At 40.5% G+C, this 23,447-nt stretch overlaps 1 protein-coding gene and 1 long non-coding RNA gene across 11 annotated transcripts in view; one reads left to right on the forward strand and one right to left on the reverse strand.

Moving 5' to 3' along the window:
- ATP8A2 (ATPase phospholipid transporting 8A2) overlaps positions 1 to 23,447 on the forward strand; it is a 328,555-nt gene that overhangs the window by 261,901 nt on the left and 43,207 nt on the right. The window lies entirely within an intron of this gene.
- Positions 6,933 to 8,224, reverse strand: LOC121063495. Of its 2 annotated transcripts, none has more exons than XR_005816030.1 (2): positions 7,755 to 8,224; positions 6,933 to 7,072 (listed from the first exon to the last, which is right to left on the reverse strand). It is a non-coding gene; the product is annotated as an uncharacterized LOC121063495 (long non-coding RNA). The 2 variants fall into 2 exon arrangements; XR_005816031.1 differs by having other exon boundaries at positions 7,661 to 8,224.

Raw genomic sequence — 23,447 nt, forward strand, 5'->3', positions numbered from 1 at the left:
CCCATGTTGCCTTTGAGAAGTGGATGTTCATATTTTTCTTGTAAAAGCAGCATTAAAAGGATAGTCTTAAACACTGATATTCCCAAATATCATACATTAGCATTAAATGAGCTTATAATAATAATGGGAATACCTTTAGGAATTGTGACCTTTCGAATCATTTGAACCGTCTGCTTTATGTCAATTTTTGCCTTTTAGAAAGTGCTAATTCTTGTTAAGTCCGCATGAGAGACTTGTTTAATGAGAAGATTAAATGGGTGATTATATGTCTTTTTAAATGGTTTTTGTGGCTGGGCTTCACGATGCCACTCTCCGATTTGGCACAGCAACATAGAGCAGTCCTTTTAATTACCCCTGCAGGGTCACTGGGACCCAAGCTGTTTGCTTTATTAAACCCCGATGGCGCCTTTGGAGCAGCTCCTTCTAAACTCTGCTGTCACAATTGTATCTAAATTAGCATCTGAGTGACCCTCTGTTCAGGCTTCCCAAACCCCAGCTGACGGGGATTGGCAGAAGATGCTAATTGGTGGGGCCGGGCTAGGAGCAAGGGCTTGCCAAGATAACAAAAGGACTAATGTTGCTTTCAATATGCATCCAGATCCACAGAAGTACCTCTTTTAATTACCAAGAATTATTGTAATGCCCAGTCAATGGAGTAATTGACCCTCAACAGGGAGAGCTTATTATGTAATAAATAATGGTGCAGGCCTTGTCAGAGTAGCAGGTAGCGGGGTGATTTGCCCGACTGAAAGGAGCTTTTCTCAGCAAGGGCTCTGGGCTAGACCAAGGCATCCCAGTAGGAGTCCAGCGAAGGGGACTAATTTGAGTTTAACTGAGAGGAAATGCGCTGAAAGCTTTTAGACTTATCCTTTGGGTGACAAAGGAAGAAATAAAAAGGATTGGGTTAGTAGTTTGGCAGCTGACAAATAGGGAATCTCACTGAGGCAGACAGTTAAGCATCCTGCAGTTGGTTTTACACTGTAGACTTTTTAAGAGTGTGTCTTCATCTGGGATAAAATGGGTCATCATTTGAAATAACCAATGGATAAATGTAAAATGCCTCATGGCTTTTTTATGAAGAAACAAATCCAAAGTGGTTTTGCATGGTCTCCTGTCCTCATACTTGCCTTCCACTTCAACTCCTAAATCTCAAGAGATGGTGCAGAGCTGGGGGGTTAGGTCTGTTCTCAGTGACACTGAAGTAAATCCAAGGTTGATTTATTTTGTTGGTGTGCCCAGAAAAACTAAGAATTCAAGATCCAGCATTCTATTCAAAAGTCTACATGTTTTGCTCCATGTTCAGAAAGTAAATACAGTCTACAGCAGAGCTGTTATCCCAATGTTCAAAGTTGGCTCTGGGGATAATCTAGCAACTATTGGCAAATGTGTATGGAAAACACAGAGGAATGGAAAATCCCCTCCCCTCCCCCTAGCAAACATGGAAAGAGGCTGTGCACACACCATGCTCCTGGGGGAAATGTTTGTAGTCTCATTTATGACAGAGCTCTTGTCCTTTTAGGTCAGTCTGTTGCAACTTTGGCTTGAGATATGTTGGCGGAGCTACTTGGGGAAATCTCCGTAGTGTCTGCCAAAATGAATTTTGGACCAAACCATGCTTCTTAGTGCCTTGCTTCTGTGATTAAGGTCACTCCTGCAAAGCATGAATAAAGCAAGAAAATAAATATTGACTTGGCTAGGTGATATATGAATAACACTTTTTGTTGTGTTTATAAGGTCACCAGAAAGATGTGGTGGAATTGCCTGCTTGTGCTGAATTTCATTTCAGTTTATCCACTGTTCTGTCTTGTGGGAATGACATTTGTGATGCACAGTACATCAGTATTCTGAAATAAATACATTTGAGTTCAAAGATGTTACAGATGCGATGCTCCTTTAAGTAGGCACTTCTTGCTTTGCATGCTATTCAACAGCATGGACATCCAGCAGAGGTTTAGCATAGCAGAAAAAATACTTCAGTGAAATGCTGGTAACCTGAGTATGAATGGAAAATGAACGTTGTAGATTAATTACACTCAAGTCATCTTAAGCTATTTCGATTTAAATGTGTCTTTTCTGTTCCTTCTAATCTGTCCTTACCTGTCACTCAGACTCAAAGCTTTCAGGTTGCCAGAGCAGGCCTGAGGATAAATTTTGACCAGTAAACCCAACTGTATCCTTCCTAAGCCCTCTGTCTCTTCTGAAGAGGCATTCTGATCGAGATGGGCTGGCACTGTCACAGGAGGAGTGATGTTGGGAGTTAGTTGTACTTCCTGTCAAGTGATCACCCAAGATAAATATTTTCTGAACAGTGAACCAAATTTAAGCTCTACTTTTAAGATGTCATCAAATGCCTACTGAGTCTGTGTGTGTTCTCTCAAAGAGTTTGAGCTAAAACTGAACACCTGAGAAATCTTGAGATCATCCTGACCCTTCCAGCCCTTCTTTTCTCTCAACTGTGCACTTACTTGTTCTGTTGGTGCTCCTACAAGTCGTTATCATGGTCTTGCAGTTAGGTCTGTTTTGGAAAAGTCTCTGTCCCTGAAGTGTGTCGTGTCTATTCAGTACTGGAGAAAGGGGAAAGTAAAAGTGAGCAGGCAATATTGCACAACATGAGAGGCGCCTATACATTACTGAGGTGAGTATGCAGATTTGGAAGGAGAAGAGAGCTTTGAGGTGGGACGGTCAAGGGAGATTGTGAAATAGCTTTGATAGTGTTTTCTAGGAAGCAGCTTCAAAGAAGCTGAGGTCGATTGGCTGAAAGTGTAAGTCTACAAGGAGTAAGATCTTCAGATGTTGTTGAAATCTTTATTTGAAGATCAGACTTAATTTTCACCCTTTTCTACAACCATTTTTTTGCTTCCTTGATTTCCGTATCCTTCCCGCCACCTCTTCTCAAGCTCCTTTTTTTTTTAATCCCTTTCAGTGGAGCTTGAAGGAGCGAGGGAGATAGGAATGTGCCCTCTCTGATACATGAATGAGGTGGCACTTGTGATGAGTGAAGATCAGAATTATAAAGCTTATCTTCTTTTCTGCGTGCTCTGTAGGCAGAAGTATCAGCTGATCATTGTCCTTCTTTTATCTGTGACTGTGGGGCTAGAGTCTCTAAAGCACCAAGACTTGAGTGATAGTTAAAGTAGGTGATGAGGTAGCAAGGACGTTATGAATTATTTTACATCTATTTTCATTACAGAAGATGAAGGAGAAATTATTATTCCAAGGGCATTTTTTATGGAAATCAGTCCATGACCTTAGCAAATCTTATTGTTTTAGAAGAAAGTTTGGAGATCTATTGAAAATTCAAGTGCAGAAATTCACTGAAATACTATAGTGGGGATAATGACAAGATAGAACAGTAAATCTGTACCTGATAAGTTCCTTGATAAATCAGTTATTTTCTGAATGGAACAAAGTAAGCAGTTTCAAAATCCTTTCCTGTTCTTTTTTTTTTTTTAACAAGTACTCTTTGAAAACCCTTAAAGGTATGCAAATTGTGTCTGTCTTCAAGGGAGAGCCTAAGAATTAGATATAACTTAATTTGACTTTAGCTCCTGGAAATGAAGTTGAGGAATGAATTTTCCTGTTAGAACAGCAATAGATAGGGATAACTCCATCAATTTTCTTTTAATTTTTTTCTGATATGGTTTCCTGTAAGTGAATATGGACTTTGGCCCACAGAGAATTGATATGTAAAGAACATAAGGGGAAATTAGGTTAATGTATCCTAAGTCAAAATGACATGGCTTTAGCGAGGAAATTGTAGTTCTTTAAATTAGCGGCATTACTGAAGAAGGTGATAGAAGATAAAAGGTAGCCAGGATAAGACAAATTACTTGGATTTCCTACAAGCTTTCCAAAATAACCCTCCTAAGATTCCATTGAGGAAAATACATAGCCATGTAATCCAGGGTAAAGTGCTGGTGTGTGTTAAAAACTGTTCAGACAGGTGTGTCCATAAGAAGGACTGAGGCAAGGTCAGTGAAGTGACCTAAACCAGTAGCCATGCTTTAAGGCAAAGAACATGGAGGATATAGAAAAAGGGGAGAGGAGACTTCTCGAGTTTATCCAGAGGGGAGGGAGTCTGATGAATCAGATTCTAAAATAGAATCCCTCTTCTCTTGAGAATGGTGCAGAGGAGGAAAAAATAGTGAGGGGTTGACTTCTTTGTTGGGGGGTGGGAAATAAAGATTTCACTGGCCTTATGAGCTCTGTGTGGCAGAGAAACTGTGAAGAGTAGAAAGAAGATGGGCTAGTGATTTGTCAAGGACAACAGATGTTGGTGTGTGGACAGAAGAAGCAGGCAGGTTCCAGGTAGATTAACCTTGAATGTTGAACTATAAAATAATATCTGAATCAAGGAACTGGATATTGCTGGGAGGATTAAGATGACTTGATCTAGAAGAAAGGCTTTCACAGCATTCGGAAAATAAATATCCCACTTCGTGTATTATGAGATAAACTGACCAGTCTTCTGTCCATCTGACCCTGCAAAAATATGGAGGTGTTCGGTGAGGTTAAAATGCTCATTTAAGATCCCCTTGCAGCAGAGTGCGAAGCTATTCCAAAATAGTATGCTGCACTCAGAGATGTATAAAAACAAATGAAAAGACACATATAATAGCACATCTAAGCAGTACTGCATCGTAAACTGTGAACATCAGCGTGGTTCTTGCCTGCTCACAGTAACATTTAAGTTCTCATCAGACATCGACAGGAATTTGAAGTGTCTTCTCTTGCAACTCCTGCACTGTGCAAATGGCCACTCTGCTCTGTCTGGGTTTCTGGCCTCCTGCATCAGATAGAGCTGCCACTGAAAATCGAAATGTGCCAGGAAGGATGGCCCAAATGTATCGTTGCTTCATCAAATGCTAAAAGCAGTGCTGTCAAAAAACACAGTCCATGTCTCTCTGGAAGATTTCTAATCATTATGGATGCTAGGCAATTGTCACTACAGCTATTGTCACTTCTCAGCTGGCAAGACATAATTTTGTTGTTAGTTTTTTTGGTTGCCTTTTTTTTTTTTTCTTTTTGAAGACTGGTTCGTTAGAATGTACTCCTACTGTGTTGAAATTTCCAGTGAACTGGGATTAACTTAGTAAATAGCGTGTTTACTATCATGGCTCAGAAAATGTGGTCAGTCAATAAATTCTTGAGGATGGATATCTGTCTGTAAAAGACTTTCAAGAGTGCATTTCATAAACTGGCAAAAGAGCTAGCTGTTTTGTTGCTTCCTTTGTACACAAAGCTAGCCAAACTGTACCTATAGTATGGCAATTGTGGTAACAGCTATTACAGTCAAGTTTGCCAAGTCCTGGACTACTGCTGTCCTGCAAATAAACTTGCCTAAGCAAATGGAGGAATTCTCCAGCCATCAGTCCTTTCAGTCTTTGACGAGTTTCCAAGCAAGGCATTACCTCAGCCTTTCCTTTTCCTTCCCTATAAGCCGCGCAAATACTCCAGTACTTATTTTAGACAATATCCTGAACAGACTTGAAGCTTCTGCAATTTTTGTGGCGGCTGTCTTCAGCAAAGCATGATGAGAATGTTTTGGTTCGTTTGTTTTGGTTTGTTTTTAACACAGAGCAAGTATTTCTCATTCGGTCAAACTTTGCAAAGCGAGGAGATTCTCCTCCAGCTTTCTACAAGTAGTTTATTTTCTAGAAAATATTTTTTTTGCTTCTGAATTAGTATTTAATAAAGCTGAGACCACCAGAAAAAGGTAATCAGATTTTAGTTGGTCCTTATTATGGTTGTCTTAATGGAGGTATCATTTGGATGACATTCTTTGTTTTTGTGTTTTCCATACTTTATCTTCAAAATGTATCGTTCAGGTTTTCTACCATGTTAAAAGGTTTGAAGGTTTTCCATATTATTTGTTCAAATGCTAATTTCACTGTTTGGCTACCTTGGTAGACATGCTGGCTAGTAAAATCTTAGAAAGAGAGCTGTAAAAGTAGTAATTGCTAGGTTTTTTTTTAATAATACAGGTTCTAAATTTTTTAATTGGCAATTATTAACATCTATTCTATTATGTCGCCCAACTAAACATTTAGGAGAAAGGGTATTGTGGTTTTGCTCAGTGAATCTCTAATGTTCTAGAGATGCCCAGTTAATTTCTAAAATTGGGGAAATGTGCATGTGGAATGCCTAGTATTTCTGAGGTTAAAACAAGTAAAATTCAGAAAATGAAACCCAGAAATTGCTGGATTTGATTAAAAAATAACTAAATGCTTTGGAGGAAGGATATACTTGTTGAAGATTCACTAAACAAAATATCTCTGAGATATTCAAAGATTTAACAAAAGTAAAGGGAGCTGCATGTGGTAGTGATTCAACTCTTGATGACAGAAAGGCACTATTTTAAAGAATAAATCAAGATCTTCAAAGCATAGTGAAATGAAGAGGCCTATTGCTTTGTGAGTCACCCTTGATACTAATATTCCATCTTGCTATTTCTGTGTGTCAGGCATTCATTTGATATTTAGAAAGCAGACGGGCATAAGGAAGTTGCTCTTGTCACAGGTGCTCCTCTAGAAAAGGAGTGCACTGCCTGTTTCTCTGCTAAGCTCTTGATACTAGTTACCTTTAAAAAATGAAACTAATTTTATGTCCATACAAAAGAGAAACTGAATGTTAAGTAGATGTCTGTGAAATTTGTTTAACTTGTTTACTTGCATGCTGAGGTGTACCGTGAATGGCATGGTTGCAAAAGCTGGCTTATACCATTTTGGATTGATTATGTGATATATCACTGAGCATTAGAAATATGTGCTATATTTACAGTGTGGAAAATATTTATTTCATAGCTTATTTGGGCAGATGTGAGCAAGTGTGGGAAGTATGTTAATAGATGGAAACACATAACTCTTTAAGTCAAATGTTTCCACAGTTGGTAATATCCCCAGCACAGATTGAATTTCCACGTAAAGCACAGCCACGTTCTTCCCTGCCCTTCTCAACCTTGCCAAGCGAAGGTATGTCAGTTCAGCAGTCAGGGATTTGATTTAATCAGAAGTGGTTTGCTCTGGTCATTTCCATAAGAGGCCAAGCAGACTGAGGGTCACTGGATGTCCAGCTGTAAGAGAGGATACAGTTTAAGCAGGATTTATGACAAGCCAAGCCATACAAATTGTTGCTGTATCAGGTCACTAATCCAGTTAGTCCTCTGTCTTCTCTCATGTTACAGGTAGTAGTTGTATTTTTTCAAAAAAAAAAAAATGAAATTGGACTATCCGGGATTGACTGAAGCATGAAAAGCTGCTGATTAACCATAATAATCTGGATGGCAGTGGGCAGCACCTTCTGCCATGATCCATGAGGATTTATACCCTAAAAACTGTATTCCCTGATGTGGCCCTTTCTGTCATGTCTTACAGGACTCTTAGGTGGTTGGTAGAGCATGTGTTACTGATCCATAGAGGTCAGCTCTATCACACGGTGTTGGCTGGCTTTGAATCCAGCTGCTAAGCTACAATAAAAGAAAGCTAAAAATATATCAAATATTTTCCTGATACTACACTGCCATGAAAGCAACTGGGTAGTTGTAGAAAGTTGTCGTGGAGCTGCAAGCGGGAGGAGCTGCACTCTTCAAGCAGTCCCTCCGATTACACAGTGCATTCCAGTAAGAAATCTGGCAGTGCCCTCTTGCTATGCTGTATCATACCAGCAGAGCCAATGGGGGGAAAAGGATTCCTCCATGGTTTGGTAGGTTACTGGCTTCAAAGAGATCTAGCTTCAGGCTCTGCAGCAGGGATTACCGCTTTCAAACTTGCTCCCTCCTTGACTTGCACAGCCTCCTGTCCTTTCTTTTCTTCTGCCAAGCATGAGGCAGGCTGATTATGAGCTAGTTTTGGTTTTGGACACCTTTGAAGTGCTTGCAAAGTATCTGTGATTCTGTGGGATCCTGCTTGTGATCTCAGACCCTCTCATGGTGGTGAATTCGCATCCAGGTCTGTCACTTGAGCCTCATCTCCCATTACTTTGCGATGCAGCTGACAGCTATATGGGTGTCAAGAGGGAAAGTTCCAGGTTCTTTGTCAGTTGGAATATTCTAATTAGTAGCTGAAAGAGCTCTACCGGATGGATACGTTTAGGAAGCTGAATGGACTGGATTTTCACTCTGACTTGAACACCTTTCACTGGAGTTGAATTTTGTATCTCGGTTCAAGCCACTAGCTTGTCTGCATGGCATTTACAGAGAGGATGTAGAAGTGGTGCTCCTGGTGGTTTTCAACCAAGGTGACAGGGGAAATACAGGGAGTGTAGTTTCTTTTGCAACTGTAGGTTTCCACTGAAGGGCATCATTGCTTTTGCTACAGATTTATTTCTTCATTTATTTTGTGATGGACTGTCCAGTAAGCCTCTTGCCTTTTGAATGAAAATGTCACCTATGACACTGTCTTGAAAATGGCACGTATGACACTGTCACCTATGACACTGAAGGGCTACTACTCAGATGCTTGGGGAAAGCAGAAAAGATTAAGATTTTGCCTTGTACGTTGAAAGACAGCAAAAGCAGATTCCCTCTGCTTTTAAGTAGAACATAGTTCTACTTAAAAAAATGTATGGAGATAGGTACCAAATGAGGAGATGTGTTATTAATACTGAAGAACAGTGTTGATGAAAATGGACGTGAACAAGTATAAACTTCAGCTGAAGAGTGCTTATGAAGAGCTGCTTTTTAGGGTGAGGAAATTCCAGGACAACTCCTCCAGTGGTAATAGTAGAGGAAGAGAGGAAAAAACAAACTGCTTTCTAAAGGAGGAACTTAAGTTCATGAAGTGACAAGCTGACAGAAATACCTTATTGAAAAAATGGACAATTTCGGCACTTAAAGTGGTACAGCAGGAGCTGCAGAAGTCAGAGCAGTGCACTTTGCTGCTTTTAGAGCAAGCGTTGTAAATGTGTACTTGAAATGACACCTTGCACTGCTGTCAACGTGAGAGGCCAATGCAAGTTCGGTGACCCACAAGATAGTTTCCTATTAATCTGTCATAAGCCCTTAATTGTTGCTAAGCCTGAATTAGCATTTTAATATTCTGATATCTTTGGTATTTGTTTTTTTAATATTTCATTCAGAATTGTTGATGTAGGGTTATACACTCCTCTTCCTGTGCATTATGTGCTGGAGTAGTGTGATGACAAGAATGAGGTCTCCTGTATTTAGTAGAATCAAGACATCATCTCTTTTCTGTAACAAATCCTACATGTGAAGGACATGTATTTCCTTCATAATTCCCTTTTTGCATCAACTTATAAACAATGAAATGCATATGTATGTGATATCCTGTTGCTCAGCCTCTGCTTCAAAGTTGTCATATTCAGCAAGATTTGCAGGTGATGGTAATCAAAGTTGTGCCAGCCAGTAGCCTTTTGGTCAAGTAGGTATTGTTGTCCTTTCTTTCAAAAGGAAGCTTTTGGGAGAGACAGTTGTTCTTAGGAGTTCGTTTATTGTTAGAATCTGATTGTTCCATTTTGAGCAATGTCTAGAATGCTTTTTGGTAATTGTGTTGATATGTACCAAATAAGAAGAGCAATTTCTAACAGTCCTTTTTCTTTAACCACTAATGTAGTTTTTTTTTCTAATCTACAAATCATTTAATAAATAGAAAACTAGTTTTATATAGCTCATTGAGGTTAGGAGCAGTACATACTTGATTAGTTCAGACCACACAAACTCTAGTCTATCTTGGAGCTGTTTAATTACAGATTCCTTCAGCTTTGTACTTAAAATAATAGTAGAATTGGAAACCTTACAACTTGATGTATTACTGAAATTCCCGATTTTTCATAATGCGAGTCATAGAAGTGATAACTGATAGAGGTCATTGACTGATAACCTTGAGTATCAGATTATATGAATAGAGCAATCTTACAGAATCATAGAATATCCCAAGTTGGAAGGGACCCACAAGGGTCATTGAGTCCAACTGCTGGCTCCACAAAGGACCACCCAAAAACCAAACCATGTGTCTGAGAGCACTGTCCAAATACTTCTTGAACTCTGGCAGGCTCGGGGCTGTGACCACTGCCCTGGGGAGCCTGTCCCAGTGCCCGACCACCCCTGGGTGCAGAACCTTTCCCTAAGACCCAGCCTGACCCTCCCCTGTCCCAGCTCCATGCCGTTCCCTCGGGTCCTGTCGCTGTCCCCAGAGAGCAGAGCTCAGCGCCTGCCCCTCCGCTTCCCTCGTGAGGGAGCTGCAGGCCTCCATGAGGCCTCCCCTCAGCCTGCTCTGCTCTGGGCTGAGCAAACCAAGGGACCTCAGCCGCTACTCATACGTATTCCCTGCCAGACCCTTCCCCATCTTTGTTGCCCTCCTTTGGACACTCTCTGGTAGTTTTATGTCCTCCCTTTACTGTGGCACCCAAAACTGCAAACAGTGCTTGAGGTGAGGCTGCACCAGAGCAGAGTAGAACAATCCCTTCCTTTGACCTGCTGGCAGTGCTGTGCCTGATGCACCCCAGGGTATAGTTGGCCCTTTTGGCTGTCCAGGCACACTGCTGGCTCATGTTCAACTTGTCATCAAGGAGAATCCCTGCTGAGTGAGACTTCGGGGTTCTGGTAGACGAAAAGCTTGACATGAGCCAGCAGTGCGTACTTGCAGGCCAGAAGGCCAACTGCATCCTGGGCTACATCAACAGAGGGGTGACCAGCAGGTTGAGGGAGGGGATTGTCCCCCCCCTACTCTGCCCTTATGAGGCCCCACCTGGAGTGCTGCATCCAGGTTTGGGGTCCCCAGCACAAGATAGATGATTCTATGATCCCTTTCTGCAGGGCTGCTCTCCAGGCTCTCATCCCCCAGTCTGTACATATATCCAGGTTTGCCCCTTCCCAGGTGCAGAATCTGGCACTTGCTCTTGTTAAACTTAATATGATTGCACTGTGTTTCATTAGCATACATTCTGTTACATGGAGGGGTGGACAGGGGGAGGTTAAGTGAGAGGGAAGGTATTCTTGTTTGGGGTTTACATTTTTTGAGGTTTTGGAACAGGAATTCATTAAAAGTGAATAACAACAAGTAATCAGGGATACTTGTGTCTTCCTGCTGTAGATTAGCTATTCTGGGATTCTCTCTGCTAACCCTGGTGTGTGGGAAGGTCTAGTATGGTTACCCAAATCGTTGTTGTTTCTAAACACCCCTCCTTATTCAAGAAAAATTTTTCAGAACAGGTCACTGTGTAAGCATCAAGAAGCCTTTGACAGATAGTGAACAAATGTTGCAATTACTCTGTTTTGTGCAATCTCCTAACTTCATTTATTATATGCATGGTTGGGTAGAGCAGCTGTGGTTTTGAGAGCTAAGCATAGGGTTAGAAGCCAGCACCAGTCTGGAAGCTGATTATACATGTTAAGTAAGAACCTAAATATACTACTGTTTCTGCCTTGGGACCAGTTCATGTCTGTGCTTATGTAGCTCCTGGCTGCCCATATCTGAGTCTCAATGGTTTGTCCATAGGAAGCCTGATTGCTTGAACGATATAAGATGAAGATGGTTTTTGTTCTTCTGGGGAGGAATTTTTAATTATTTTTTTTTTTCACTCAGACAAGATTGGCCTATGAAAGACTCAAAGCAGACTGTTTATTTTGGTGCTGCTAGATTGGCCACGCTTTTGCTTTTGGGAACCTCTGTACTTTCTAGATATGTCAGAGTGGGTAGAGATTGTGTACCTTGTATGCAGTGTCTTCTGCTATAAAGCTCTGCTGAAAACCCGTGTGGTCTTGGGGCTTTTTGTTTGCATTAGTTTAATTGCCTCTCTGACCCCTCTTCCTCGGCTGGCCTTTCAAGCTCTGTGGGCTCTCTTAGCCTCACTGATATCTCTCCACAGGATCTTTGTACCAGGAAGCATACAGGCTTGCCTGGAACTCCCCCAGCCCTGCTGTCCAGTTATCCAACAGCTTCTCTGGCTCTCGTACTGAACTTCTGGTTTTGCAGTTTTAATACCTGTAATTTGCTTCCTTCTACTTCATTAAGCTGTAGATGAAGAGTTTATTAGTTTTAGCTCTCTTCAGAATACATCTGTTTCAGCATCTGATTGCTTTTTCATTTCTTTCAAAAGCATGGTATTTCATTGCCCTCAGAAAGGAGAGTAATTTATAAATATACTTGTAGACCAGTTCTTTTATGTAGCACTTCCAGTTATTTGATCATTTGTGTTAATTTCTGTTATTGTTTCCTTTTATTTTTTTCCCTCAGGGTTAGCAAGATTGATTAGTCATCTTTACAGCAATTCTGTGTATACTAGGCAATGTTTTTTAAATTTCAGTTTTTATCATGCCAGTCAAACAGAACATATTTTTTGGCTTAAAAGCATCCAAATTAACTTTAATGCTACATTAGGAAAATTTTCTCACTGTATCTGTTACATAAAACCAAAGACGGTAATCCAAGAATTAGAACAGGAAGATTTACCTCAATCTCAACAGAAATGCAACTGTTTGATTTTCGGCTATTCCTCGATTTCACTATGCCTGAACAGACTCTTGGGAATGCTCTGTAGGGAACCCTGAATCCAAAGTTCTGGATCTATTTTTCCTATAAGCATACCTGCTTTTGACCTCATGTCCATGAAAATCTTCATGGATGTCCACAATACCTTTTTCTAAGAATCGAGGGGAGTACTTACTGTTCTGGGAATTCTTTGGTGACTTGAGGCTGCCAGGTTCAGCAAGATTTCTAAGGATTTGAAAATCTACAGTGTTTCATATCTCCTCCTTTATCTGTAAATGTTCTTCTTATGTTAGCAGTAATATCGCTGGGCTGTCTTATCTCTTGGTCTGGATTCTTTGTGAGTTTGGTGAAAAAGATATACAAGTGCTTCTAGTTTCTTGAGTCAGAAGGGGATAGTGTTCATGGTCAGAAACAGGGCTATGTTTTTGGTATTGTTTTGCCATTTATAACTTGAACTTGTTTCCACCAGTATTTTGTTTTAATCTTTTAATTCCCATGATTGTGAGAATTAAGCTGTATTAGTTCTCTGGACATTGGAACAGTTAAGGTGGTCCTGAGGGAAAGAGGTCCTGTGAAGAGTGGGCCTCCAGAAAAAGGCTTGTCAGAGGAGAAACTTTCTCCTTGACTGCTGAATTGTGAATACTGTGTAAAAGAGCCTAGGACTGCCTAGGAAAGAATTTCTTGTGATTTCTTTTACTTTCAGAAACGTAAAACTAATTGAACATACAAATATGCCTTATATTGCCAACATCTTCAGGTTTTATTTGCCTTTCTCAGTAAACTGACTGCTATTTCCTCTTGTTTTTCCTTCAGGGACGCAGTCCTAGTGCTTACTGAAGTTCTGTCCAGAGTTTCCATGCTACTTTTTCTCATCCTCTGAGATATCTTTAATACATGCCTGCTCAGAAAACCTCAGCAACCATTAGGGTACACCTGTAGTTGGACTCTGGACAAAACAGTGGGTTTAGTGGAGATGTGAATTGGAAATCCACGTCAGGCACTGGCAAGTGTGAAGATTTAAGATGACAACTTCCAGGATGAGAGGTAGAAGAGACAAGGGGGAATGCAGATGCATTTTGCGGGAGGCTGAGAGTATGGAAAGGAGGATCCCAGTGTGTTGCAAGATTCTGACTGGATCTGAAGATTTGAGACTGATAGAGAAGCCCAGATAGGGAGAAGCAAGTCTTGTAGTGTGTTACCTAACTAGGTTGTCATTAGTAATGCCACACTCTGGGCTGTTCAACTTACTGGGCTGCCTTTTTTTTTTCTTCTTCTTCCTCCACACACTAGTTTAAATCCTGTTCAAGCTCTTCTGTAAGCAGTGATTCTGTTCTGGTTCTGCAGACTTATGTATTGAATGTCTAGAGCTTGCAGTTTCAGCATGTTTGTCCTAGATTACCATCCTTAAGCTCTCTGGTTGGTAGATAAGATACAGCTTTTTTCGCTGTTTGATAAAGTAGCGTGGATATGGTCTTTTCAGGCTTATAGGAAATACCTTGTTCCTATGAGCATGTCCTGGGACTTGAGTACAAAATGGCACACAGGGTCAGGTTATATTGTTTAGTTTGCCAATTTGCATTTGGTCTTAATTTCCTGTCTTTAAAACTGTGTTAGGTAAAACATAGGGTGTCTGGAGTCAATACGTGGGGCTAAGATCATTTTCAGAAACTTTACTGGCATGCTAATAGCTGCGTTAGGCTGTACATAACCATGTTAGGGCAATTGGATGTGGAAGCATCCTGAGTCTGTCAAAACAGACATAGCAGCTGACAGCGTGTGGAAATCAATCACTTGATCTCTTTGCTCAAGCGTTGTGTGAACTGTGCATTTTAATAGAGGTAGGTTTAAGCTCCTGAACCATGATGTGTGTCCATATCCAAATTAAAAATAAATGCAACAGACTGCCATCTCCTAATTAGTTCAACAAACGCTTTTGCTAATGAAATGACAGACAATTTTAATCCTCTAGATTTAAGAATTTCTGACTGTGTGCCAGAGGAGGATATAGTAGTAGCAAAAGTGCTTAAGCATTTATGTAGCATGCCATATCATTGGATCTGCAAGTATTTAGAGAGGCAAGCAAGTATCTTTGTGATGGTTGCAAAAATCAGAACTACCATTCTGATATTGGGTGAGGTAAGGGAACAAAATTACCCTGGGAAGAATAGTCAGGTTGAAGTTTTAACTCATAGCATAGCTTTTCAGTGAAGGCTGTGGAGGAGCTGACATCCCACAAGTAACAGTGTGTCACGGCCTCTTTCAAATTAGCATGAAAGCCTAAGAAGTTTATGCTAAAATTCTTCCCTGAACAGTTCCAACTAGCCAGGAGTTCTTGTTACAGAGGCTTATACAGCGGTTGTGTATCTTTTAAAAGGTTTACGAAAGTCACCACAAAATGCATGCTTATAAAAATGGGGGCTGGGAGCATGTAATGAGAATTACAAACAGAAGTGATTTGGCTTTCTTCTCCTAGGGCTGTTATTCTGCTGAGACTCAGGAATCAGACACTGAACCTTACTAAAGTATAAGCGAAGTGGGGTAGTGAGCTTCCTGTGCCAAAAATAAGCATGTAGTAGAAAGGCTACATACAGATTAGGAAGATCAAAATAATGTAAATATACATACGCTCTGCTGTCAGTAACATAGAAGAGGTTTAAAAAAAAGGCAAAGATTTGTTGTGCGAGGAATCGCCAGTGTCATGTTAAACTGGAGAAGAATTTGGCTCATATTTAATGTCACATCACTCATTTAGAGTCCTAAAAATAGTGTTTATAATAAAACCCCTGACACAGCCATGGCTAGCATAATTCAGATGGTCCCTTTCCCTTTTTAATTTGTGAACAAAGCTCCCTCTTTGAAGAAAAGTATTTGTTTACAGTTGTTTATCAGAGCAGGAAATGGATCAATTAGATGTAACTTTTTAAGTTAATTGACTGCCACTACTAAAACCACCTGACATCATTCTGGTGCCAGCAATGCCAGATGAGAAATCTCATCATTGTTGCTGTGGGAAAGGCAAGGACATGATGGGAAATGTTATTCTTGGCACTCAGAAGATTAAAAATTTTAAATATTTATAGAGTCTTATCCAAACTACTGATTGGTTATTAGTGCCTCGAATTGAGGCAGGGATGTGTGAATCCCTAGAGCTTTGTGACCATATCCTGTCTGAGTGAATCTGAACCATTAACAGGGAATTGGCACTCTAAATCTTCCTCTAGCTATATCCTTCTTTCTACCCTGCTCTGCCCTTGAATTTATTTCTTTCTCTTGGGTCGTTTCATTAATGGTCTAGAATGTAATAACAGCACAAAGGACAGTTTTTGAATCCTCTCTCTTTGAAATACTTGACTTCAGAGCTTTTTTTTTTTTTTTTAACTGCTGCACAGGTTTATAATCCTTTTTATCTATGCAATAGCTGAATGACTTCATTAGCATGATGCTACCTTGTCGCTCTACTGAGTTTAGCACTCTTTTCTGCTTCAACAATAATTCCTTGCTGATTTATGAATTTTTGGAGAGGTGAAGTTAACAAATATTTTGGATTATTTCTTTCTCACAAATTCCTGTACCATTTGGAGACTCAGTAAAGCTATTGGATGTATTTTTTGGAGTTGCAAACCCACGTTTTTCCTGTCAGTTACCAAATAGCTACAGCTTTTGACAACTGTAATGAGGCCTTTGATAATACTTATGCTGCCTGTAGCAAATGGGCTTATTGTGGGAGCCAGAAACCCTTTCAGAAAGCCTCAATTTCTGATCTGAGAGAAGCAGGATAGCACAACCTATAGCTAGGAAAAGCCTCCTATCTCACCTAACCTGGAGCCTCACAGGAGGACCCCTTGAGTCTACAAACACCGTTGAAACTATTTGGTGCGGCTAACATTTTTCAGCTACTTTGAAAAACTAATAAAATCTTTTGCGCTGATATTATTTCCATGTTGCTGTAAAGCCTAAGGTAAAACAGTAAAAGAGAGTGAATGAGCTTGGGGCATACTTTAAGGGAAGAACAGGTAAGAAAACTCTTCAGGTCAAACAGTAATCTTACTTAAAAATGAGTATCAAATTTGATAGGCTTGTGAGCCTAAGGCAAGCTTAATTAAACTTAAAGGAAAGCAAAAATAAGCATTTCAAATGCTGTTTTGGTTCTCATAAACCTGAGTAAGCCAAAATCTGGATTATTCAATTATATATGGCTATGGGATTTGTTCTGTGAGCGTTTTCCCCGCTTAGCCCAGATTTTCAGCATCCTTCTCTTCCTGCCTGTGTGTGCTTGGCTGTTTTCAAAAGAGGAGAGGAAGGGACTTCAGGGTTTGATTTAGAGACTCAGTGTGCTCCAAGTTACCTATTTTGGTGTCAGGCTGGTTGTGGTTATGCTGGAAAGTGTGTTTGCAAGGAGGAGGTGATGCATTGATAGTGCTTTGGATGCTCACGACAAGCTCTCTCTCTGGAGCTATGCTCTCTTCTGTGTCTTGGGAAATGGAGTAGCCACCTGGGAAGGATTGTGAAGCCTCAGTTTACAGAGCAAGTTCATTAGGAAGGTGCAAGCTGGCTACACCATGGGTTTTGTGGTCTGAAAGCTTGTCACTTTTGAAGGAGTTCAACATGAGAGCCTGTCAGTCAGGTGTTTGCTTTCCTGTGGTAAAATAGTCTGTAAACAGCTCTGCATAACTAATGTCTGCATTGAGGTACCTTTCTCCCTTTTATTTCTTAATTGAAGCACACATTGCTTCATCATCAGTTTAGCTTACTTTATTTGTCTGTTACGCAAAACTAAAAGCTTTGAAGATCTCCTGTAATGGGTTTATATAACACAGGCAGCTACCTAGCCTGGCTGTGAGACAAGTTAGTCACATCCCAGCTCTTACATGCCTAGTCCTTAGTTTTTCCATCATTTGAGAGTGAAGGAGAAAGAAATAGATGATCACCATTTGGAGATAATGGGGCTATTCACTATAACGTGTGTCAAGTATCCATGCAGAAGACGTTATATATGCTATGTGGATTAGAAGAAACAGCTCAGATATTTTTTTCAATGTCTGTCTTTGGAAACAAGTGGCCTTTAGTAATGGTTGGTGGCTAGCCCAGAGAACCCTCAACTCTGTTCACCTTCACAGGTCAGCTTTTCCGGCACACTAGGACTCTCTGAGTGTTGTCACCTGAAGGACAAACATAAGATCACCAAATTTAATGAACGTAATGGAAGAGGGGGTTCTAGAAGGAAGTGTAGGAAGCAAGGGGGATCAATAGGTAACTTGGAGACATGAGGATAAGAAGATGGGTAGGGATCAGTGTAGCTTCAATGAGATGGACCACTCACTGTTCTGCATCCTCTCAGTCTTGCCCAGTTGCTTGCATCAATGTTGTTTTTTTTCCTGACACTCATCACCTTTATTTGCAGACCCCAGACAAAGCAATCTAAATTATGTGTATTTGGTCCGGATACAGGCATCTAACCCACTTCCTTGACAGTGATGATGCCCAGTAGTGGATGGTTAGGAAGAGTGTAAGAATAGAAAAGAATATAATGATATTTCTGTGATTCCGTCTCAGCTGCAAGCACCTTAGGGATTTCAATACCCAGAATCAGTATATTTGTGTTTATTAAATGTCAGTGGGTTTTTCTTCCAGGAAGCTGTGTAATGTTAAGTTTAAGATAAGATTTTAAAATCATATAACCCTCTCAGGTCTACGACATCCCAAAGGAATCCTACACAATACATGCGAAAGCATATTACCTATAACTGTGTTTGAACCTTGTACCTGCTGTCTGATCTTATGTCCCCCTATTCTTGTACTAGAAGAAGAAAGGAGCAATTATTCTGCTTACATATTTTCTGCCATTCTTGTCTTCACAGGTTTTTATAGTCTCTCTTCCTCTTTTTTCCAGAAATGCAATATCATCACATTACCTGTTACTCAGTGAAACCATGCTGTATTCTGATTATTTCTACCTTTTCATTCAACCTTTTGTAGTGCTCCTGTGTTCATTTTTGAATGGAGGGAGGATGTAGATGAAGCACATATTTTTACAGCAGCAGAATATTCTGTTTTTCTTCATCCTGTTACTGTTAAGTCCTAATACTCATTTGCTGTCTTTGGACCACTGATTAAGAAGATCTCATTCCTTAGGCCTTCAGCTGTTACTACTATCACTTTTCCTTATGTCTATCAGTCTTCACTTAAGGACATTGAATTTTATTTTATTGCCCATAAAGTCCTTTTGCCATTCGTTCTTGTTAACTTGTATTATTATAAATACTCTTCAAGGGAGATGGTATCCTATCAAACTGATGCCTTGCTATTCACCTTTTTTGTGGACTATCTGTGAATTATAGATTGGCAGAAATTGTAGCACAGATGTCTGTTGGACTCTGCTGCTGATCTCCGTTAAGACCACTGCCTTTTAGCCCTGCTTTTCATTTTGTGTTACCTAACTTATTACTCAACTGTGCAAAGACCTTCTCTCTTATCCTGTGGGACATTAGTTTCTAAGGCTCTGATAATGTCTCAATAAAGCTGGACCAAGCAGAATTTGGAAATCTGAATAAACAAAGGTTATCGGGTGGAGAAAGTCTGTTTGACTTGGGCAAAGAGACTCTTTGGGCTGCTTGTTGTGCCATGCCCAGGATTTTTCTAGTTCTCCTCTGGTGTAGGCACAGCAACAGGGTCATGGGTGCCTCTGTGGAGGCACTTGCTGTCCCTGGCATCCTTCCTCCCAAGGGAATCACCTGGAGCTGGCTTCACCTGCCTTTGGCCCAGAACTGCTGTGTGATGTAGGGAGAGTTGCTTAATTGCTACGTTCACTTTCCATATTTATAGTATGGGAAAATAAAACTTCCTATCTCACAGGCATAGTGTAGAGTTCAAATTAGTAAGCAGCATACGTCTTGCTGGAGAGCCTTGGATAGAAAGAAGCTGAGAAATGCAAAATATTGCAAATATTTGATCTAGTTGTACTTGAACATTAGTGTGACCTGTGCTCCAAAGTCATTTAAGAATTTTTGCAAAATCCCACAATAGTCACACCAGTAATAGCTAACTTGTTAGCGAGCAGCCTGCTGTGTGACTGCTGGTCAGGTGTGTGTGCAGGGAAGCAGGGAAGAGCCCCCACAGGTTGCCTGGATAGGCCTCCACAATCCCAAAGGCAAAAAACATTGATTTAAATGAAAAAGTTTGTTGGTAAGCTTTTACAAAAGTTCCTGTTGTTCCTGACATTCAAAACCTGAAAGACTTCAGCGTTTTAGCTTTCTGATGTCACTTAAATGGCTTTGGAAAATCTCCATACCTTTACTATTTTAAAGTTAATTGCAAAGTTACCCTTTTTCCATTTACTGTGCCTTGTGTGTTTTAAGCAGTGTATCACTGTCCACCTTTTTCACTAGCCATGCAGAAGCTATTTTAAAAGTTGTTCATGATGATATGCTGCTGACGTGATTTTCAAGTGTAATGCTAGAGGAGTGTTTCTGCTCGAGCTACACAACATGCCATTGTAGGGCTTTTGCAGCCGGGAGGAAATAAAACGGGTCAAAATAGCAAAATAGGTCAAACCTCAGTAAGACGAGTATCTATTTTAAGTGGAAGATGAGAAATGAAATAGTAACTGTTAGTACTAAAATGAGAAATAGTGCTGTTTGTGTATTCAATTAGTCCAAGTTTGTAATGGGGCTTTGAATTCTGCTGCCGCCAGATCTTGTACTGCTGCTGTCAATCACTTTATTTTTTTTCTTTTTTTCCCTTTCTTGAAAGGCTCACGGCAAATTTATTTTGGATAGTTTCTTAACAGGTGTTTCCTTGACGTTGCGAATGCCTTAAATGAGAACCGTGCTTTATGTCCGGAGCTCTCAGCTGAAATCACACGGCGGTCTGACACAGGCCCTCGCGTGTTTACTCATCTGCGCCCGCGCTGACAGCAGATCCTCGCCGATTCCCACAGTTGGCCTCGGCTGGACAGGGAGCAGATGTTGGGGATTACGGGGAAGGATTCGGAGGGGCTTTAGGCCTGTGCAGTTGCGGAAGTAATTCATTGTGGAGACGCAGACAGGGCCCGCCGCACCCGCACTGAGGAGTTTGCTGGAATAGGTCTCGGTGGATTTCAATATCCAAATCAAAAACAAATGTTTTCCTGGTACCTTTTAATTAAAGGGAAAGCATAAATCAATATAATAAAGTCAATGCACCAAGTGGTGTCGCATTTCTACAGCCTTCTTCCTAACAGAGAAGTTGTCGATATAGTAGTAGTGCCTCGCTCACTCCTGAGGCAGAGGCCTCAGGGTCTCCATGGTGGTGCATGGCATGGAGGCGGTGAAGCTGTGTGGCCTGGCCTGGCACTGGGCTCTCAGGAGAGCCTCTTCACCTCAAACTAGAGCTTGTGGCCTTCTCATTTTGCAGATGTTTTACAAATCAGAGATCGTTTCCTGTGGGACAACTTTGTCTTCATCTGTTCCGTCTGTCTCTGACTCTTGTGTTTTGAATATTGTATGCTCAGAAATCAGCCATCTATGGAAAAATGGGTGGCAAGAGATGACCAAGACTGAGTGGTGAAGATGATTTATCACGTCAGTAGGTGTCCCCTGCAGACATCAAACATTGCACAATTTGCCTGTGAGGCTTGTCAGGGGCATCTTTGTAGGCCAGGAAGATAACTCTTGGCTGCAGTTCATGTATTTATAGGTTCAGAGCAGACAGCTATAGCTGTGTTTTACTATGTGATGTGGAAAAGAGAATTTATGTAAATGGCTACTCTTCTCTATTGTGCTGTTGTTACGAAGATTTTGGTGAAGGGTGAAAGGGATAAGGGAGAGACAGGATGCATATCTAGGGTTTGGCAAAGGTCTGGTGGGAATGAGTGCAAATGTACTTCATACATGATAATACAAGAAACAAAGATATGGTGGCTATAGGAGGAAGTCATATGTGCTTAAACCATGAAGTAAATTGCTCCAGGAATGAAAACCAAGGTTTTATGGGAAGTGGTACCCATTTGTGGTAAGACTCCATTGATCTGAGCTGAATTGCAGTCATGCTGGAATAACCCAAGTCTGTAGGGCCTTCAAGAGAGACAGTGTGACAGTAAAGAAAACTCAGAGCTAACTGCGTTTGGAATGTGTTTTAAGAAGAGCCATTGAACATAGTAGATGAGTGAAAATAAAATCCTAGGTCAATATGTAGTCACAGAGCTAATAAACGACTCTTTCTGGAGAAATGCAGTGTGGGGAAGTAATGGCTTATCTGATGCAAGTCTGCATTGATATAACAGATTAAAAACAGACAAAAGATCTATAAAATTAAATTTACAGGATGTAGTTTTGCAGAGCTCTCTCTGTGAAAGTGAAGTGCTTTCAGCTACTATTGGCTTCAGTAAGAAGTCAGCCTGCTCAATGATTTATAAACCTAGACCCCAATTTGAAAAATGGAGAGAGATCTGATCTGTTACTGGCCTAGTAGTTACTAGAGCTAATTCAGGCTGTATTGTTATCAGGCATTTTCTGGAACTCCTGAGCTATTGAGAAATCTCCAGGATGTAAGACACAGTGGGCAGTGGTATCCCAGTGAACTCCATCTCAGACTATATCAGCAAATAAGTTAAAATATCAGAAAACACAGCACTTTCCATCCATGGGTCCTAGTGCTGTAGCTCACTGCAGGCAACAATCCACGTGCAGAGTCATGGTACTTTCTGACATGCTGCCTGCAAGCTCAGGTGTCTGCGTGCTCCATCTAAATTGCTGGATCAGGGCTCTGGAGAATAGCAGTCATGCTAAAATCAACTTATTCGCCAAATGTGTGGACAAGGTGAAGAATCTAATTTTAACTAATGCTGATGAAAGCTTTGCCACTGACCATTCCAGATCTTTGCTATGTATGTGCTGGAGAACTTGGGGTTTGGAGAACTGGAGGTTTGGTCAACAGCTTCACTTGGAAGACAAAATTATTTAAATCATCCAGACAAATGGATAGATGCCTAATTATACTTATCTGAAATATTTAAATTTGTAGCTGAGTTAATGTTAATGAGTTAAGTTTTCTTTCTTAATCCACCTTTTTGAGGCAGTCTGCAAAGACACAAAAATGCTTGGCACAAAGTGGCATAACAAATAGAGGAATAAACACAGACTTCAAAGATTATTTTTAAAAATGTGTGTAAAACAATCATGTGAGGTGAAGGACGTGTTATTTGGTGCTAGCATAAAAAGCTTCCCCCCCTCCCCCCCCCCCCCGAATAGTACTTGAACACTTGTTTAAAAAATTATTTTCAAAACACTCAGTGGGATAAACCATTTTCTGCTTTTCCTCTGAGGTTAGGACACGTGCCCAAATTCATACCATGAAACCGTGTTAGAGGTGGAATAACACTAGAGTTCCTGTAAGTGATCTTTTTGGTGCATTTGGTAGATCGTCTTTTTGCTCAGAGATGCTGCTTTGCTAGTACTGGGGAAGGGGGCATATCTTGAAACAAATGCATTTTGTACGAGGAAGCCAGTGTTGGTGCAGTAGCACAGTTGGAAAATTTCAATGCACAAAGCCAGGAAATGTGAAGGTTGTGACTCTTTTTTTTGTAGGTGTAACTTGGCAGGTAGTACAAATATCTTATATCTTCATTGGCAAGCGATGGCTTCTGTTAAACGTAATTATTCCCTTGGAGTTTTAAATTCAAAGGTGGGTTCTGTAAAATTTAACTTTTTTCCCCTGCAGCTTTCATGATGAAGGCATGGTTATTAAATAAGGGCAGCTACTATACAAGAGTGGTTACTATTAAAGCCTGCACAGAAAAAGTTATAGGCACCAAACAAGAGTGGTTATATGCTGAACATGACTTCAAAAAGAAGAAATGTATTGTAAGGTATAAATTTATTTTTTATATGCAGAGTAAAAGTTTGTACTGAAGTGCATGAAACAGTGAACAAGACAGACTGTTTCGTGGTCAGGTCTATCAAAATCACTGTTTCAGATTTACATTAAACACAGGCATAAATACAAAGAATATAATTTGAGGGAGAA

This window comes from Cygnus olor, chromosome 1 (genome assembly GCF_009769625.2).
Source record: "Cygnus olor isolate bCygOlo1 chromosome 1, bCygOlo1.pri.v2, whole genome shotgun sequence".
In the NCBI taxonomy this organism is placed as follows: Eukaryota; Metazoa; Chordata; class Aves; order Anseriformes; family Anatidae; genus Cygnus; species Cygnus olor.